Source organism: Macaca thibetana, chromosome 19 (genome assembly GCF_024542745.1).
Source record: "Macaca thibetana thibetana isolate TM-01 chromosome 19, ASM2454274v1, whole genome shotgun sequence".
Lineage (NCBI taxonomy): Eukaryota > Metazoa > Chordata > Mammalia > Primates > Cercopithecidae > Macaca > Macaca thibetana.
Genome location: NC_065596.1, coordinates 43,869,313 through 43,882,543, shown reverse-complemented (window position 1 = coordinate 43,882,543; position 13,231 = coordinate 43,869,313). Strand labels below are relative to the sequence as shown.

General features: G+C 39.1%; 2 protein-coding genes and 2 pseudogenes across 3 annotated transcripts in view; 2 read left to right on the top strand and 2 right to left on the bottom strand.

Moving 5' to 3' along the window:
• Positions 1–13,231, bottom strand: part of LOC126942075 (endogenous retrovirus group K member 21 Gag polyprotein-like) — a 129,349-nt pseudogene that overhangs the window by 38,429 nt on the left and 77,689 nt on the right.
• LOC126942104 (glycine cleavage system H protein, mitochondrial-like) overlaps positions 1–13,231 on the top strand; it is a 290,077-nt gene that overhangs the window by 224,939 nt on the left and 51,907 nt on the right. The gene's annotated exons all lie outside the window — the stretch shown is intronic.
• The window catches only part of LOC126942097 (placental protein 13-like), a 42,697-nt gene that overhangs the window by 20,413 nt on the left and 9,053 nt on the right, over positions 1–13,231 (bottom strand). The window lies entirely within an intron of this gene.
• On the top strand, positions 7,757–7,927 carry LOC126942137 (40S ribosomal protein S29-like; annotated as a pseudogene).

The window sequence follows — 13,231 nt, the reverse complement described above, 5'->3', positions numbered from 1 at the left end:
GAGAGATGAGGATCCAGTTTCATTCTCTTACATTACATGTGGCTTGCCAATTATCCCAGCAGCATTTGTTGAATAGGGTGTCTTTTCCCCACTTTATGCTTTCATTTCCTTTGTCAAAGATCAGTTGGTTGTAAACATTTGGGTTTATTTTTAGGTTTTCTATTCTGTTCCATTGGTCTATGTACCTATTTTTATGCCAGTACCATGATGTTTTGATGACTATGGCCTTATAGTATAGTTTATAATCAGGTAATGTGATGCTTCCAGATTTATTCTTTTTGCTTAGTCTTGCTTTGGCTATGCAGGTTCTTTTTTGGTGCCAAATAAATTTTAGAATTCTTTTTTCTAGTTCTGTGAATAATGATGGTGGTATTTTGATGGGAATTGCATTGAATTTATAGATTGCTTTTGGCAGTATGGTCATTTTCACAATATTGATTCTACCCATCCATGAACATGAAATGTTTTTCCATTTTTTTATGTCATTTCTGATTTCTTTGAGCACTGCTTTGTAATTCTCATTGTACAGATATTTCACCTCCTTAGATGGCTGTATTTCTAGGTATTCTATTCTTTTTGTGGCAATCATGAATGTGATTGTGTTACTGATTTGGCTCCCATCTTAGCTGTTGTAAGAAAGAATGATAGATATTTTTGTATGTTGATTTTGTATCCTGGATTTCCCTAAAGTTGTTTGTCAGCTTAAGGGCCTTTTCAGCTGAGACTATGGGGTTTTCTAGATACAGAATCATGTTGCCTGCAAACAAGGATAATTTGACTTATTTTCTTCCTCTTTGGATGCCCTTTTTTCTTACTCTTATCTAATTGCCCTGGCCAGGACCTTCAATAACATGTTAAATAAAAGTGGTGAGAGAGAGCATCTTTGTCTTGTGCCAGTTTAGAGGGGAATGCTTTGAGCTTTTGCCCATTCACTCTGATGTTGGCTGTGGGTTTGTCATAGATGACTCTTACTATTTTGAGGGATATTCCTTCACTACTCAGTTGATTGAGGTTTTTAACATGAAAAGGTGTTGAATTCTACTGAAAGATTTTTTTTCATCTATTGAGATAATCATGTGGTTTCTGTCTTTTGCTCTGTTTATGTGATGAATCAAGTTTATTGATTGGCATATGTTGAACCAACCTTGCATGCCAGGGGTACAGCCTACTTGATGATGGTGGGTAAGCTTTTTTCATGTGCTGCTGGATTCAGTTTGCCAGTATTTCGTTGAGGATATTTTTATTGATCTTCCTCGAGGATATTTGCCTGAAATTTGTTGTTGTTGTTGTGTCTTGCCAGGTTTTGATATCAAGATAATGCTGGCCTCACAAAATGAGTTAGGCAGGTATCTCTCCTCCTCAGTTTGTTGGAATACTTTCGGTAGGAATGATACTAGCTCTTCTTTGTACACTTGGTAGAATTCAGCTGTGAATCCATCTGGTCCTGGGCCTTTTTTGGGTGGTAGACTTATTATTACTGATTCAATTTTGGAGCTCATTGTTGGTCTCTTCAGGGATTCAGTTTCTTCCTGGTTCAGTATTGGTCAGGTGTATGTACCCAAGAATGTATCCATTTTCTGTAGATTTTTTAGTTTGTATGCATAGAACTGTTTATAATCTACCTGATGGGTGTTTATATTTTTGTAGCATCTGTGGTACTATCCCCTTTGTTGTTTCCAGTTGTGTTTATTTGAATCTTCTCTCTTTTCTTGTTTATTAGTCTGGCAAGCAGTTTGTCACTTTTTAAAAAAATGAACTGTTGAATTCATTCTACTTTGACTGTTTTCATGTCTCAGTCTCCTTCAGTTTAGCTCTGATTTGTGACATTTCTTGTCTTCTAAATTTGAGGTTGGCATGCTCTTGGTTCTCGACTCTTTTTTAACTTCAAAATTAATTTTTTCAAAATCGTCACATGGTAGGCATTCTCTAGTTCTTTTAGGTGTGATGTTATGTTGCTAAGTTGAAATCCTTGTAACTTTTTCATGTGGGCATATAGTCTTATAAATAATCCTTTTAATACTGCCCTAGCTGTGTCCCAGAGATTTTGGTACGTTGTATTATTTTTCTCATTAGTTTCATTGTTCTCATTAGTTTCAAAAACAACTTCTCAATTTCTGACTTAATTTCATTATTTACCCAAAAGTCATCTAGTAGCAGGGCTATTCCATTTCCATCATTTCCATGTCATTGTATGGTTTTGAGTGATTTCCTTAGTCTTGATTTCTAATTTTATTGTGCTGTAATCTGAAAGAAGGACTGCTATGATTTCAACTCTTTTCCATTTGCTGAGGAGTATTTTATGTCTGATTATGTGGTGAATTTTAGAGTATGTTCCATTTGGTTTTGAGAAAAATATATATTCTGTTGTTTTTTGGGTGCAAAGTCCTGGAGAAATCTATCAGGTCCATGGATCAAGTGCTGAGTTTAAGTTCTGAATGTCTTTGTTAATTCTCTACCTCGATGGTCTTTCTAATGCTGTAAGTGGGGTATTGGAGTCCCTCACTATTACTGTGAATTCCATTATTCAAAGTCTCTTGGAAGGTTCTAAGAACTTGCTTTATGAATCTGGGTGCTTTTGTGCTGAATGCACATATATTTAGGATTGTCAGATGTTCCATTTGAATAAAACTCTTTACCATATGGAATGCCCTTAGACAACCTTTCAAGGTTACTTGGAGCCCTAGAGCACTGTAGGGTTTGCTGGAATTCAAGTTCCAGCCAATGAGGCCAAAGATTCCCCTTGGCTAAGGCTGGTTTAAGTGCTCCCTCAGTTGGCATGCAAGACTGGAGTTACAACACTGTTTTTATCACTTCAATGCCTCTTTCAGCAATACAGAGTTAAAAACAAGTACTACGAGGGCTCACCTGATTCTTGGTTCTCATGGAGGTGCTTTTTCTATATGGATGTTACCAGATAGAGTGTCCTAAATGTGAATTGTCCACGTCCTTGGCATATTGGAAAAATAAATTAAACAAAATCCCACAGAGTGGGCACAGATTTATTGAAGACAATTTACACAGTGGAAGCAGACTCCACTTGAGCAAGCAGCTGCTTAAGAGCCCCATCAAGGGCTCACACCTGTAATCTCAGCACTTTGGGAAGCCAAGAAGAGCAGATCATGTGACTCCAGAAGTTTGAGACCAGCCTAGGAAATGTGGTGAAACCCTGTATACTAAAAATACAAAAATTAGCCAGCCATAGTAGCACATGCCTGTAATCCCAGCTACTCAGGAGACTAAGGCATGAGAATTCCTTGCAATCAGCAGGTAGCGGTTGCAATGAGTCCAGATTGCACCACTACACTCCAGCCTGGGTGAAAGAGTGGGACTCTGATTAAAAAAAAACACAACAAAAACCAAAAAAAGAGACTTCTTTTTTTCCAGTGTCTGAAAACAGTTTTTATGGCGTATTTATCCCCGTATATTTATCTATTTATTTATTTTTATTTTTAATTGTTATTATCCTTCAAATTCTGGGATACATGCGCAGAACGTGCAGGTTTGTTACACAGGTACACATGTGCCATGGTGGTTTGCTGCACCCATCAACCCATCATCTACATCAGGTATTTCTCCTAAAGCTATCTCTCTCCTTGTTCCTCAACCCCCAAAAGGCCCCAGTGTGTGATGTTCCCCTCCCTATGTCCATGTGTTCCCATTGTTCAACTCCCACTTATGAGAGAGAACATGCAGTGTTAGGTTTTCTGTTCCTGTGTTAGTTTGCTGAGAATGATGGTTTCCAGCTTCATCTACATCCCTGCAGAGGACATTAACTCATCCTTTTCTATGGCTGCATAATATTCTTTGGTGTATATGTGCCACATTTTCTTTATCCTGTCTATCATTTATGGGCATTTGGGGTGGTGCCAAGTCTTTGATATCGTAAGCAGCGCTGCAATAAACATACGTGTGCATGTTTCTTTATAGTAGAATGATTTATAATTCTTCAGTTACATACCCAGTAATGGGATTGCTGGATCAAATGTTATTTCTGGTTCTAGATCCCTGAGGAATTGCCACACTGTCTTCCACAATGCTTGAGGAATTACCACACTGTCTTCCACAATGATTGAACAAACTTACACTTCCACCAACAGTGTAAAAGCGTTTCAATCTCCACATCCTATCCAGCATCTGTTGTTTCCTGACTTTTTAGTGATCACCATTCCAACTGGAGTGAAATGGTATCTCATCGTGATTTTGATTTGCATTTCTTTTATAACCAGTGATGATAAACTTTTCTTCATATGTTTGTGGGCACATAAATATCTTCTTTTGAGAAGTGTCTGTTCATATCCTTCACCCACTTTTTGATGGGGTTGTCTGTTTTTTTTGTGTAAATTTGTTTAAGTTTCTTGTAGATTCTTGATATTAGCCCTTTGTCAGATGGACACATTGCAAAAATTTGCTCCCATTGTGTAGGTTGCCTGTTCACTCTGATGATTGTTTCTTTTGCTGTGCAGAAGCTCTTTAGTTTTATTAGATCCCATTTGTCAATTTTGGCTTTTGTTGCCATCGCTTTTGGTGTTTTAGTCATGAAGTTTTTGTCGATGCCTATGTCCTGAGGGTATTGCCTAGGTTTTCTTCCAGGGTTTTTTTTTTCTTTTAGGCCTTACATTTAGTACTTTAATCCATCTTGAGTTAATTTCTATATAAGGAATAAGTAAGAGGTCTAGTTTCAGTTTTCTGCATATGGCTAGCCAGTTTTCCCATCATCATTTATTAAATAGGTAATCCTTTCCCCATTGCTTGTTTTTGTCAGATTTCTCAAAAATCAGATGGTTGTAGATGTGTAGTGTTATTTCTGAGGTCTCTGTTTTGTTCCATTGGTCTATCTATCTGTTTTGGTACCAGTACCATGCCGTTTGGCTACTGTAAACTTATAGTATAGTTTAAAGTCAGGTAGCGTGATGCCTCCAGCTTTCTTGTTTTTGCTTAGGATTGTCTTGGCTATACGGGCTTTTTGTCTTGTGCCAGTTTCCAAAGGGAACACTTCCAGCTTTTGCCCATTCAGTATGATATTGGCTGTAGGTTTGTCATAAATAACTCTTATTATTTTGAGATATGTTCCATCAATACCTAGTTTATTGAGAGTTTTTAGCATGAAGGGGTGTTGAATTTTATCGGAGGCCTTTTCTGCATCTATTGAGATAATCATGTGGTTTTTGTCACTGGTTCTGTTTACGTGATGGATTACGCTTACTGATTTACATATGTTGAAACAGCCATGCGTCCCAGGGATGAAGTCAACTGATCGTGGCAGGTAAGCTTTTTGATGTGTTTCTGGATTCGGTTTGCCAGTATTTTATTGAGGATTTTCGTATCGATGTTCATAAGGGATATTGGCCTGAAAATTTCTTTTTTTGTTGTGTCTCTGCCAGGTTGTGGTATCAGAATGATGCTGGCCTCATAAAATGAGTTAGGGAGGAATCCCTATTTTTCTGTTGTTTGGAATAGTTTCAGAAGGAATGGTACCGGCTCCTCTTTGCACCTCTGGTACAACTCAGCTGTGAATCTGCCTGGTCCTGGGCTTTTTTTTGGTTGGTAGACTATTAATTACTGCCTCAATTTCTGTACTTGTCATTGGTCTATCCAGAGATTCGACTTCTTCCTGGTTTAGTTTTGGGAGGGTGTATGTGTTCAGAACTTTATCCATTCCTTCTAGATTTTCTAGTATACTTGTGTAGAGGTGTTTATAGTATTCTCTGATGGTAGTTTGTATTACTGTGGGATGAGTGACGATATCCCCTTTATCATTTTTTATTGTGTCTATTTGATTCTTCTCTCTTTTCTTCTTTATCAGTCTGGCTAGCAGTCTATCTATTTTGGTAATCTTTTCAAAAAACCAGCTTCTGGATTCATTGATTTTTTGAAGGTTTTTTATGCCTCTATCTTTTTCAGTTTTGCTCTGATCTTAGTTATTTCTTGCCTTCTTCTAGCGTGTAAATTTGTTTGCTCTTGCTTCTTTAGTTCTTTTAATTGTGATGTTAGCGTGTCGATTTTAGACCTTTTCCACTTTTTTGTGGGCATTTAGTGCTATAAATTTCCCTCTAAACATTGCTTTAGCTGTGTCCCAGAGATTCTGGTACATTGTGTCTTTGTTTTCATTGGTTTCAAAGAACTTATTTATCCCTGCCTTAATTTCATCATTTACCCAGTAGTCATATACTTTTACATTTTAAAATACCCAAACAACTCCCATTGGATTGTTTGCAATAGAAAAAATAAATGCTTGAGTAGACAGATGTCCTACTCTCTGTGATGTTATTATTTGCATGCCTATATTATATTTTATGTACCCCATTAATGTATACCCCTACCATGTACCCACAAAAATTAAAAACAAATGACAAACAAAAGGCCAATACGCACAAGAAAACATATGCCATCTCATGGGTCATTAGGGAAATGGAAGTCAAAACCACTGTGAGATACCACTTCACACTCATTAGGATGGCTGTTACATTAAAAAAATGAAAACTAACAAGTATGAGGATATGAATAAATGGGAACCCTTGAACATTGCTGTTTGGAGTGTAAGATGGTGTGGCTGCTGTGGAATATATTATGCAGTTCCTTAAAAACGTTACTCATCATAATATACATCTCTTTGGCAACTGGGATCAATTTTTTTTCTATAAATGGCTTAAATTCACTGACGATGAAACTGAAGAAAAAAGTGAAGTAAGAGGGAGAAGAAAGCAAAGGAGGAAGGGAATTCTAATTCACTCCATCTTTAAATTCTAATACAGGTTTTAAGGATGCTTCCCTTCATCATGAAAAGAGAACTTGAGGAGGAGTCCTGAGGACTTCATTATGACTAAAGTCCAATCACCTGTACCTGCACCTGTCCTCACACAGTCTGTAACTAAGGAACACACAAATCAAGAACTAGACCTAAGAACCTCAACTTTCTCCCTGAATATGCAGGAGAAAGAATATCTCTGAAAAATTTGATTCCCATGGACACTTAATGAAAAGAAAAGGGTGCAGCTAGAGCCCAGGTGTGTGAGATGCAGATGAGAACAGCCCTCACCTGGCAGAGCCAAGGAGACCAGTGTGGGATTAGGGGAACACAAGGGCTTTCTCTACCTTCCTCCATAAGTCCTGCTTAGGATCAAGACTGGTGTTCCCCCAGAACCTCTATAGGCAAAGGGAAGGGTTATCTTTCATTGCCAACGATTTCTACAAGAATCCTCACTATTTTTACCATTGTACAAATTAAGAAAATGTACACTTTCTTGGCAGATTATGCACAGTGAAGAGAAGGCTTAATGAGAGGCATGGATGCTGGACTTCACAATCCCTCATCCTCACTCCATCATCCTTATCTGTGCATTTCCCTGGTGACCCCTTCCTCCCCCTGGTACCTCACTCACTGTCATTTCTGCTACATCACAGACACAGGCTTGCAGACAGGTGTGGTTGTGACTGAGTCTGTTTCTGACACCTTACCCCTTCTCACCCTGTGGGGAATCCTTGCTGAGAGGGTCTTGGCCTCCTGAGTAGCTGAAGGCAATACACTTACAGGAACAGGCTCAGATTGAAGTCTAGCATCTTATCATTCAATCAGAATCTGGTGTCCATGAGGTGACTACAAATTATCAGGTGCACTTTCTTTCAACATAAGCACTAAAGGAATACATTATCTGCCCCATAAAATTAAACATACAAGACTAAAACAGATACAGGAAAATGCAGTGAACACACTTATTTTAGAGGGGCAAAAGATAATAAGCAGCACCCTGAAAGCAAGATGGGTCACCAACAGCTCTACTGGAGCCACCCACAAAAATTCAGTCAGGGTTCTCACTCTTGTTGCATCTGCTCAAACCAGCATGGCCTTATCTGAAAATATTGCCTCGATATGTGCTGCTTCTGTTTCCATAAGTACTTAAAGGATATAGGTTTCAATAGGTTAGACTAAGTGATCTTCCTTCAATTTATAAGCAAGACATTCACTCAGTGAAAGAAACCATGCTAGCTCTTTGTCCATGAATAAAAATTAAAACAAAGAAACCAACTCTTAAAAAAAAAAAAAAAAGAAAAAGAAACAGGCAGCTATCACTGGTCCATAACATTGGTGAAACCAACAAGACCCCCATTTTCATCTTCTCTGAAAATGTTTCTCTGCCACAGTTGGCTCCACCTTCTACTCTCAGTGTCTTAGAGCTCCCACGAAGATGGCACAATGAAAAACCTTTTCCTGCCAAAAGAGCTGTTGTCATCTATTTCATGACACAAATAGAGAACCATTTAGGAGAAGATAAACAACATATTACCTAAAAGCCAAACAATGCAGATTGAAGAGGGTCTCAACCTTGTCTGCAGGGCCCATCTAAGGCATAATTTTGATCATCCTCATTCTCTCTTCCCATGTTCCTTGCCACAGTTTGTTCAACTCCAACCTTACTTATGGGTATGCCTCCCATTTTGCCCTCCTTTAACCTAACATCCAGATACCTTGACGTGTCAATGAACAGTAAATAACACTTTCATGGCTCTCTTTCTTGTTTCTTTCCTGTATGAACTGAAATTCCCTCCACTCTTACTGGAGAGTCTCAGGTTCTTGTTAGATACCCTCTCCTCCTTATATCATCCCTCTCACAGTCTTGATCACTTCTCTGTTTTGATGATGGATCATAGGCTCCCTCATCAGCATGGAAATCATTTTTGGGGGAATTAGACAATTCTTGCTCTGAGTGGATAAAGACAATCTTGGAACCTATGACTTTCTGATCAGAACATGAGTTTGATTTCATATCTACATGTCCCTGGATGATGCCCATTGTATTTGAATAACCTGCAGTGTCCTACATGCTGTCCCTGCTAGACAAACACACAGTGACTGCCTTTTCTTAACTGATATTCACCAGCTCCGTTCAGTTCACATAGGCCGTGTGTTACACTCATCTTTATACCAGCTTCTACCCTGTGCTCATGGTGGCCAAGAGAGATGTCTCAGATGAAAAGGAAAGACATAGAGTCCAGGAACCAATGTTCAACAAACGATTTCTGATTTGCCTTTGGGGACCTACTCAACATCTTTTTCATACACATAAACCCAAATTCATGGTCTTCTCCCAGCAAATACAACAGTGCTCAGAACACAGTATTTCTGGACTCTAAAGCCTTGCCTTCTGAAAGGTCTCTAGGGCTTTTCAGTTTTTGCTGAAAGCCCCCAAAGAATAAATCTACTCTGATAATGTTGTCCTTGATGCCCAAGTCCCCTAAAGCTGTTGCCTCTGTGGTGCTGTCCGTGGTACTGAGCACTGGTGCTTCTGGGCCTGTATTTGCAAGTGAGGGGCCAAAAAGAAAGAATTAAGAGAGAAATTTTTTGTTTTGTTTTGTTTTGTTTTGTTTTGTGTTTGATAAATCACAGCTCAAAATATGTATGATGAATGGAGCAGGAATTAAATTTGGATTTTAAGAACCCAATGTCTGCAGGGCCCTCTCTCACCCCTCCTATTCAACATAGTTTGGAAGTCCTGGCCAGAGCAATCAGGCAAGAGAATGAAAGAAAAGAAAAGAAAAGAAAAGAAAAGAAAAGAAAAGAAAAGAGAAGGGGAACATCACACACCGGGGCCTATCATGGGGAGCGGGAAGGGGGGAGGGATTGCATTGGGAGTTATACCTGATGTAAATGACGAGTTGATGGGTGCTGACGAGTTGATGGGTGCAGCACAGCAACATGGCACAAGTATACATATGTAACAAACCTGCACGTTATGCACATGTACCCTAGAACTTAAAGTATAATAATAATAATAATAAATAAATAAATAAGAAAAGAAAAGAAAAGAAAGAGCAAGAGAGAGCAAGAGAGAAAAAGAAAGAGCATCCAAACAGAAAGAGAGGTCAGACCATCCCTGTTTGCAGACATGATTCCATATCTAGAAAACCTCATAGTCTCCACCCAAATGATCCTTAAGCTGGTAAACAACTTTAACAAAGTTTCAGGATACAAAATCAATGTGCAAAAATCACTAGAACTCCTATATGCCAATAACACCTAAGCATATGGCCAAATCAGAAATGCAATTCCATTCACAATTGCCATAAAAAGAATAAAATACCTAGGAATACAGCTAACTGGTGGGTGAAAGATCGTTACAAAGAGAATTACAAAACACTGCCTAAAAAAACATAGATGATGCAAACAAATGGAAAAACATTCCATGCTCATGAATAGCAATAATCATTATCATTAAAACAGCCATACTGCCCAAAGAAATATACATATTCAGTGCTATTCCTGTTGAACTACAAATGACATTTCTCACAGAATTAGAAAAGATAAAACTATTTTAAAATGCACATGGAACCAAGAATGAGTTGATTAGCAAAGACATTCTAAACAAAGAGAACAAAGCTAGAAGCATCACTTTACCCAACTTAAAAGTATACTACAGGGTCACCGTAACCGAACAGTATGGTACTGGTACAAAAACAGACACAGAGACAAGTGGGACAGAACAGAGAGCCCAGAAATAAGGTCACACACCTACAACCATGGATCTTTAACAAAGCTGACCAAACAAGCAATGGAAAATGTACTTTCTATTCAAGAAATGGTTTTGGGATAACTGGGTAGCCATCTACAGATGATTGAAACTGAATCCCTTCCTTGCATTATGTAGAAAAATCAATTCAAGAGGGGCTGAAGACTTAAATGTAAAATCCAAAACTATAAAAACCCTGGAAGACTACCTAGGCCATATCATTCTGAATGTAGGAATGGGGGAAAGTTTCATAACAAAGATGCCAAAAGCAATCACAAGAAAAGCAAAAATTGACAAACGGATCCATTTAAACTAAAGAGCTTCTGCGCCGCAAGGGAAACTATCAACAGAGTCAACAGACAAGCTACAGAATGGGAGAAAATATTTGCAAATTATGTATCTGAAAAAGGTCTTATATCTAGCATCTATAAGGAATTTTAATAACTTTACAAGAACAGAACAAATAACCCCATAAGAAAGTGGGCAAAGAGGCCAGGCATGGTGGCACACGCCTGTAATTCCAGCACTTTATGAGGTGGAGGAGAGCGGATGATGAGGTCAGGAGATTGAGACTGTTCTGGCTAACACGGTGAAACCTTTCTCTAATAAAAATACAAAAAATTAACCAGGTGTGGTGGCACACACCTGTAGTCCCAGCTATTCGAGAGGCTGAGGAAGGAGAATCGCTTGAACCCGAAGGCAGATGTTGCAGTGAGCTGAGATCACGCCGCTGCACTCCAGCCTCGGCGATAGAGCAAGACTCCATCTCAAAATAAAAGTGGGCACAGGGCTGAACGCGGTGGCTTATGCCTGTAATTTCTGCACTTTAAGTGGCTGGGGGCAGCTGCATCACTTCAGCCCAGGAAAGACCAGCCTTGACAATATGGTGAAACCCTATCTCTCCAAAATTAGAAAAATTAGCCGAGTGTTATCGCGGGCACCTGTAATCCCAGCTATTCAGGAGGCTGAGCTGGGAGGATCGCCTGAGTCCAGGCAGAAATTGCAGTGAGCCGAGATTGCACCGCTGCACTTCAGCCAGGGTGTCAGAGTGAGACCCTGTCTCAAAGAAAAGTAGACAAAGGACAGGAACAGGCACTTCTCAAAATAAGACATACATGTGGCCAAAAAGCATATGAAAAGAAGCTCAACATCCCTGAATGTTAGAAAAATGCAAATTAAAACCACAATGAGATACCATCTCTCACCAATCAGAATGGTTAGTATTCAAAAGTTAAAAAGTAACAGATGCTAGCAAGCTTGTAAAGAAAAGGGAACATTTACACATTGCTGGTGGCATTAGTTTAATCATGGTGGAAAGCAATGTGATGACTCTTCAAACAGCTAAAATAGAACTACCATTTAACCTATGTATCCCATCACTGGGTATATACCCAGAAGAATATAAACCATCCTACCACAAAAACACATGTACGTGAATGTTTATTACAACGGTATGCACAATAGCAAAAACATGGAATCAACCTCAATGCCCATGAAGGACAGACTGGATAGAGAAAATTTTGTACACATACACCATAGTATTCTATGCAGCCTCAGAAAACAATGAGATTATGTCTTTTGCAGAAACATGGATGAAGCTGTAGGCCATTTTCCTTAGCAAACAAATGTGGAAACAGAAAATGAAATGTTGCATGTTCTCACTTAGAAGTGTGAGCTAAACAATGAGGCTCATGGACACCAAGAGGGAAAAAACACACACTGGGGCCTACTTGAGGGTGGAGGGTGAAAGAGGGGACAGGAGCTGAGAAAATGACTATTGGGTACTAGGCTTAGTAACTGGATTATGAAATGATCTGTACCACAAACTCGCATGACACGAGTTTTCCTGCACATGTACCCCTGAACCTAAAATAAAAGTTTTTTAAAAAAAGAAAAAAACTCACCTTTCTTCCGGAATCTGCAGGACAAACAGTATCTCTGAAACTTTGATTCATGTGGACAGCAAGGGAAAGGAGAGGATATAGCTAGAGCCCAGACAGATGAGAACAGCCCTCATCTGGTAGAGCCAATGGGCCTAAGGTGGGGCAGGTTCATGCAAGGACTTTCTCTACGTCTCTCCCAGATCATCCTGAGGATCAAGAACAGTACTGTCCCAGAATGTTTAAAGGCAGAAAGAATGATTACCCTCTAGAGCCAATGACTTTACCAAGAATCTTCACCTTAAAATTTTTTTATTTTTGTACAAGTTGGTAAAATGTATACCTTCCAGGTAGATTCTCCCTAGTGTAGAAAAGGTTTGAGGGGCAGAAAGGCTGTGCTATAAAATCATTATTCCTTACTCCATCATCCTTATCTATGCATTTCCCTAGTAACCCAATCCACAGCCTGGTACCTCTCCCAGCATAATTTCAATGCATTGCAGCCACAGGCCGGCAAACAGCTATGGTTTTAACTGAGTTTCATCCTGACATCTGAGCCTTTCTCACCCTGCAAGAGAAGCTTGCTGAGAGGAAATTGGAATCAGGAATGAAAGCAGAGGGCATGGTTGACAGGGACCATTTAAATGCTGCAACTCAAAGATTCACACAGAAGCCCAGACACAATTCTGAAGAGTTGCCCAGAAGAAGCAAAAATGTCAGAGCTACAGGTGAGTTGAAAAGGCACAGTTTTCAATTATCTCAAGTTACATAAACCAAGAAAGAAATGGGAGATTTTATGAGATAAAAATATGAGCATTTCTATTGTGAATTCTCTACTGAGAGTTGTGT